Source organism: Salmo trutta, chromosome 30 (assembly GCF_901001165.1).
Source record: "Salmo trutta chromosome 30, fSalTru1.1, whole genome shotgun sequence".
NCBI lineage: Eukaryota > Metazoa > Chordata > Actinopteri > Salmoniformes > Salmonidae > Salmo > Salmo trutta.
This window is the reverse complement of record NC_042986.1, coordinates 4,336,835-4,343,616: the sequence shown is the minus strand read 5'-3', so window position 1 is coordinate 4,343,616 and position 6,782 is coordinate 4,336,835. Positions and strand designations below refer to the sequence as shown.

Here is a 6,782-nt window from a genome sequence, read left to right as displayed (position 1 = left end):
ACCTTAGCCAAACACATTTAAACCCAGTTTTTCACAATTCCTGACATTTAATCCTAGTAGAAATTCCCTGTCTTAGGTCAGTTAGGATCACCACTTTATTTTAAGAATGTGAAATGTCAGAATAATAGTAGAGAGAATGTTTACTTTCAGCTTTTATTTCCTTCATCACCTTCCCAGTGGGTCAGAAGTTTACATACACTCAATTAGTGTTTGGTTGCATTATCTTTAAATTGTTTAACCTAGGTCAAACGTTTCGGGTAGCCTTCCACAAGCATCCCACAATAAGTTGGGTGAATTTTGGCCCATTCTTCCTGACAGAGCTGGTGTAACTGAGTCAGGTTTGTAGGCCTCCTTGCTCGCACACTCTTTTTCAGTTCTGCCCACAAATTTTCTATGGGATTGAGGTCAGGGCTTTGTGATGGTCACTCCAATACCTTGACTTTGTTGTCCTTAAGCCATTTTGCCACAACTTTGGAAGTATGCTTGGGGTCATTGTCCATTTGAAAGACCCATTTGCGACTAAGCTTTAACTTCCTGACTGATGTTTTGAGATGTTGCTTCAATATATCCACATAATATTCTTTCCTTACGATGCCATCTATTTTGTGAAGTGCACCAGTCCCTCCTGCAGCAAAGCACCCAACAACATGATGCTGCCAACCCCGTGAAGGGGGGATGGTGTTCTTCAGCTTGCAAACCTCCTCCTTTTTTCCTCCAAACATAACAATGGTCATTATGGCCAAACAGTTCTATTTTTGTTTCATCAGACCAGAGGACATTTCTCCAAAAAGTACCATCTTTGTCCCCATGTGCAGTTGCAAACCGTAGTCTGGCTTTTTTTATGGCGGTTTTGGAGCAGTGGCTTCTTCCTTGCTGAGCGGCCTTTCAGGTTATGTCGATATAGGACTCGTTTTACTGTGGATATAGATACTTTTGTACCTGTTCCTCAAGCATCTTCACAAGGTCCTTTGCTGTTGTTCTGGGATTGATTTGCACTTTTTGCACCAAAGCACGTTAATCTCTAGGAGACAGAATGTGTCTCCTTCCTGAGCGGTATGACGGCTGCGTGGTCCCATGGTGTTTATACTTGCCTACTATTGTTTGTACAGATGAACGTGGTACTTTCAGGCGTTTGGAAATTGCTCCCAAGGATGAACCAGAGTTGTGGAGGTCTACATTTTTTTTTCTGAGGTCTTGGCTGATTTCTTTTGATTTTCCCATGAAGTGCATAAAAAAAGCCACTTCCCACTTTTCCCATTTAGACCTGGGACACCAAGTGTATGCAATTAATGTCCAGGTAGAACAGAAAACTAGCAGGCTTCGAACCTCGTAGGGTAAGAGTTGAATACCCCTGTACTAGCGTATCCTAGCATATGATAGCATATGATAGCATTTATAATTACATGTGTAGTAAAAGACTTTACCAGTCAGTTTGTCTTGTACTCTGTTGATAATCCAGATAGCCTTTTTGTTCAGGGCCTCAGGCTACACAGTGCCATCTCCAACTGATGGGAAAGGAACACAGAGTGATGACAGTGCCAACATTGAGGCAACATTTGGGCCAACAACAAGGAAAGATAGTACTTCCACATACTAATTTCCTCCACAACCCTTGGTTGAGGAAAGAGAAAGCTATACAGTAGAAGCTCCAACTTACAATAGCATGCCACTTAGCTTGTTAACTTGTTTTAACAAACAAAAGTACCATAGAAACTACTAAGAATGTTAGCCTTAACTAATGCATTTTTACAGTTTTGACTTGAGCCAAAGACTCATGGATTCAGGCATGTGGTTCCTGGTTTCTATTGTGTGATCTTGCCAATGTCAATCCCCTCCAGTGCTTTTGCAGTGGACAACAAACGCAGTACAGAAAGATACATTTAGTCGGATACAGTCAAAATGTTGTTAGTGGCACAAAATGGCCATCTTGTTTCCCACTCACCGACTGATTCTCCAGCAGAGTCCGTTCTGGTCCTGGATCATTTGTTTCAGTTGGTGTTAGCTGTGGATCACAAAAGAAAGCGGGTTCAATTGGTAGCTGGGTCATTGTTCACTTTTTGTTTGAATGTTTATTTGGCTGAAATGTAGATGTGTCATGACTACACTTGAGAATCCAGTGGCTCAGATCATCTTGGCACTGGTTGACAAATTACCAGGCCCTCTCTCACCCACTGAAGAGGGGAGGTGGGAGCTGTGCCGCTCTTTGACTCCTCCACACACTGGTGGTATATTTTATGCAGCAGAGGGCTCTCTGGCTCTCTAGTATTGAAATAGGAATGCCTTTGTCCCCAGAAGACTTTCGTCAACCGACAACTCTAACGTCCAAAAAGTGAACTTTGAAACAATATTTCTAACATCCGAATGTGGGAAATGCTCAATGAGGAGAGGTATAAAAGTAATGTCTTATTGCTTTTCATTTTGTGATGTTATTAAAAACTGTATAAATCAAATACTGTAACTGTTATCTGTCAAGTTCCCATCCAATATGTTGTCTATGTGATTAAAAGTGATGAAACTATTTTTGTTAAGGTAGGAATGTCATTTTAGTTTTCTAACGAGATCATCGTTTTTGATGATGCTTTGCACCAGTAAGTAGCCATGCCTGAGGGAGCTCAGAGAGCATATCAGCAAGACGGAAACACCCCCTTTTTACCAGAGAGTATAAGGGATGAGTTGAGAATGAACATACCAGACCAGAAAAGTGTGGAGCGTTAGCTTCATGTGGGTTTGCGCTTAGTGGGACTATCATTTGTTTTTCAACAGGACAATGACCCAAAACACACCTCCAGGCTGTGTAAGGGCTATTTGACCAAGAAGGAGAGTGATGGAGTGCTGCATCAGATGACCTGGCCTCCACAATCACCCAACCTCAACCCAATTGAGATGGTTTGGGATGTGTTGGACCGCAGAGTGAAGGAAAAACAGCCAACAAGTGCTCAGCATATGTGGGACTGTTGGAAAAGCATTCCTCATGAAGCTGGTTGAGAGAATGCCAAGAGTGTGCAAAGCTGTCATCAAGGCAAAGGGTGGCTACTTTGAAGAATCTAAAATCTCAAATATATTTTGATTTGTTTAACACTTCTTTGGTCACTACATGATTCCATATGTGTTATTTAATAGTTTTGATGTCTTCACTATTATTTTACAATGTAGAAAATTGTAAAAAATAATGAAAAACCCTGGAATGAGTAGCTGTGTACAAACTTTTGACTGGTACTATATATAGCTGTACTATGAGGTGGAATATTGTGCACTGACGAGCATCACATACCATGATGGGTTGCTGGACCAGGGTGTTGCAGCTCTCACACATGTTTTTGAAGATCCTGTTAGCAGCGTTGTGGCGGGCAGTGGTGGTAGACTTGGAGGCCACGGTCAAAGGATAGCTCAAAGACTAGATGAAAAGAGGGAGAGATAGAACATGGCACGGTCATTTAATGAAGTTGGAAAGAGAGCAGAAATAGGCTTCCAACCAAGGCTACCTAGCTCCAGCAGCAGTATGTCAATCGTTACCTGGGGGTGTTACTGTATAATGTCAGTGTGCAGCTGGTGGATGAGGCGGCCCACAAGAGCGCGGGGAGCGTCAATGTGGGCAATCACCTATGGGCGAGGGGGCAAGAGGGAGACATGACATAGTTATCCCCCCCTTGGAAATGCAATGTGGCTTTCCTATTCTGTTACTGTCCTATAAGACTTTGTTGAATGACTGTTATGGATGATTCATGGCCCAAAACCAACCTTGCCCATGGGAATAATTCAGTTTCTAGTACTTTTATCACAATGGACATAACAATAAAAGCAAATTGAAAATGAGCATGTGAGATCCAGGTGTCCATCTGAATGGTGTTGATGCCCTTCACCAGTGCCTTGTTGACTTCAGGCCAGTGCCCATAGTCAAACCAGAGGGTCAGCACCCTGGAGAAAGTAAATAGGAGCATCACATCTTGTGTCCATTGTATATTTATTTACAGGTTCACACACAACAAAAACGTTTCCCTGAAAAGCTGAATTTCAACACACATTCAAACCAAAGCAAATCGACACCAAGGCATCAAGTCCATGAAGAAACACAAATTATTCTCTCCGCCACCAGAGGGCTCCCTCTCAACATATTTCAATTCGGGGTCTATCAATGTTGTCTGTTTGGGCTTTCAGAGTTCTGGGCATCTCAGAGTAGGAGTGCTGATCTAGGTTCAGGTCTCCCCCATCCTTATAATCTTATTAATTTTGATCTAAAAGAGAAGAATGATCCTAGATCAGCACTCCTACTCTAAGACTTTTTGTGATTACTGGCCCTGGCCCCATGTGGAGACTCACCTGAGGGTGTCCTGGGAGGTGTTCCCCCTGGAGTGGGAAATGGAGTGAAAGAAACCCTGGACAGCAGGAACCACATAGAGAAGTAACGTCTTGGAGAGGTCCTGTGCTTGCCAAGCAACAGGGAGAATGAAGGAGAGAAAGAATTGTGATTGATTGTACTTTGAATTCATTAAGGAATTAATTCATAGACAGAATACCTAAATTGCTCCCTTTGAAATTAATAGATTTGTCTGAATTATCTGAATTATCTTACCACAAACAAACAACCAATTTGTTGTCAACAGAGCGGAGGGAAAGCTTAATCTACTGCTTGCACAATAGGTTTTCTCTGTCACTCTTTCTTTTTTGGTGGGATATCAAGTTGTCACACCAGCCTCACTTGTCCTTCAACTCAAATTCTCTCCTTGGCTCTCATTGACATCAACATGTGATTTAGGCAACGTTTGAAGTTACACACAGGTCTGTCAAATTAGTTCGGATTTAATGAATTAATGAATTAATGCATTAATGAAGCCTATGGATTGAGTAGAATATAATAACTTTATTGTGCCAGGGATGCAAGTCCTATATACATGTACTGTAGTTACTACCACACATGAGTTCCCCCACATTGTAGCCTGTACATTGAATATATTCACTGATCATGTACTCCTCCTTGGCAAATAAGTTGCAGTTCAGGTATGAATCTCTGAGACATTGTTTTTCAATCATATCCAATACCAGGTGTATCAAACTCCATTCTTTGAATGATGCCGTGTCTGCATGTATGTATTACAATTATACACTTCAACAGTGTTTACCACTCCTGCTCCTGGGACATAAATGATTACACATTGTAACTATGCAATAGACTAGCAATATGATTTAAGTAAAGGCTGATTTGTAATTCATATATACAGAATAAAAAACCTATGCATATCTAACTCCCTTTATCTGCATTAATCTAAGGACACAGGATAGTATTCCAATGAGATACTTCATTTCAACCAGTGGAGAATGTGAAACGCTTTATTGAAAGTTCATTATTCAGGTGTTATAAATACATAATACATGTATTAAAAATATTATATTTGTGATAATATTATAAATACAAGTTCAATCTGTACTTCAATGCACATATGGTGTGCATTATAAAAAAAGAGGAAGAAAGAGGAGTTGGGAGAGAGGTGTAGAAGACAGAAAGGGAAAGAGGTAAGAACAGAGGAGCAGGGAAGACAGCATATGATTAATGAATTCCAATGCTACCCTAATATTCTCTGTTCATCACAATTACAGTGTCTCTTGTGATGTCTCCTAACCAGGCTCCAAGCCGGCCCGAAGGTTATCTTAAGAGCGGGTGAGGTGGCATTGACGGGACTGGCTTCCTCTCACATCAAAACATACCTGCAGACGAGAGACAGATGGATAGAGAGAGAGCATGATTAAACCTTGTTTTTTTTTATTCTAACATGTCAGTCATCATAATCATCAGGAGGTGAAATGCAAAACTGACCTTGGATCATTAACTCTGGGACTACTACATCTCTATCTGTATTTCAATGTAAAGCATCTCTTTAATAATACTTCCTGTATAATATAAACAGACCTTGGATCATTAACTCTGGAACTAACTACATCTCTATCTGTATTTCAAGGTAAAGCATCTCTTTAATAATACTTCCTGTATAATATAAGTATAATATCCCTTATAACAAATCATGATAACATTGGATAGATAGATACATGTGCATGTGTAGCATGTGACAATAGCAGGATCATATCAAGGATAGAGTCACAAATGAATACATAAATACCACTTGAAGCTTGATGATGAGTTGATCATTTGAATCAGCTGTGTAGTGCTAAAGCAAAAACAAAAATGTTCACCCCTTTAAGTCCCCAGGACCAGGACTGAGAACCTCTGCTCTTCATTGGGACCTCTTCATATGTAGACAGGCTTTCACAGCTCTCTGTATCTGAGGCCAGAAAACCTCACAAGAAATAGACTTCATTATAGTCAAATTACACCGTATTGAATATTATGTTACTAAAACACTTCTATCGACAGGACCTACACAAAAGTACCTGCCCTATCCAGAATAGCCTACTCTCTCAATTTGACAGCTTGGCCTGCTATCCTTCACCCTCCTCCAAAAAATACACATTTTTACCATGATCAGTAGCGGCACTGGGGCTAAAACAATATCCTACATAGTGTGGCAGGACTGCACCTAAAAAGGCTGGAGACTCATAACTAATCGAAGAGCATGCATGTATATGTTCTGACCAAAAGATGAGGAGTCCGTGGTAGGGTTTACTTGACGTTGCAGCACAGCAAGATTCTCTGTAGACAGGGGGCATGGAATGTCAGGAACAATGACCCCATTGTCAGTGTTTCCAGATTATCCTCCTGATAAAGCTGGTCCTCCACCTGCTGAATCTGGAATGCTCAAAAGAAACAAATCTGTATTAGTGATGATAGATTT

General features: G+C 40.9%; 1 long non-coding RNA gene across 1 annotated transcript; it reads right to left on the bottom strand.

Annotated features, from left to right (window-relative positions):
- Positions 1-1,410: 1,410 nt before the first annotated feature.
- Positions 1,411-4,476, bottom strand: LOC115168973 (uncharacterized). Its single transcript, XR_003870783.1, has 5 exons — positions 4,318-4,476; positions 3,514-3,915; positions 3,272-3,394; positions 1,943-2,002; positions 1,411-1,505 (listed from the first exon to the last, which is right to left on the bottom strand). It is a non-coding gene; the product is annotated as an uncharacterized LOC115168973 (long non-coding RNA).
- Between the last annotated feature and the right edge of the window lie 2,306 nt (positions 4,477-6,782).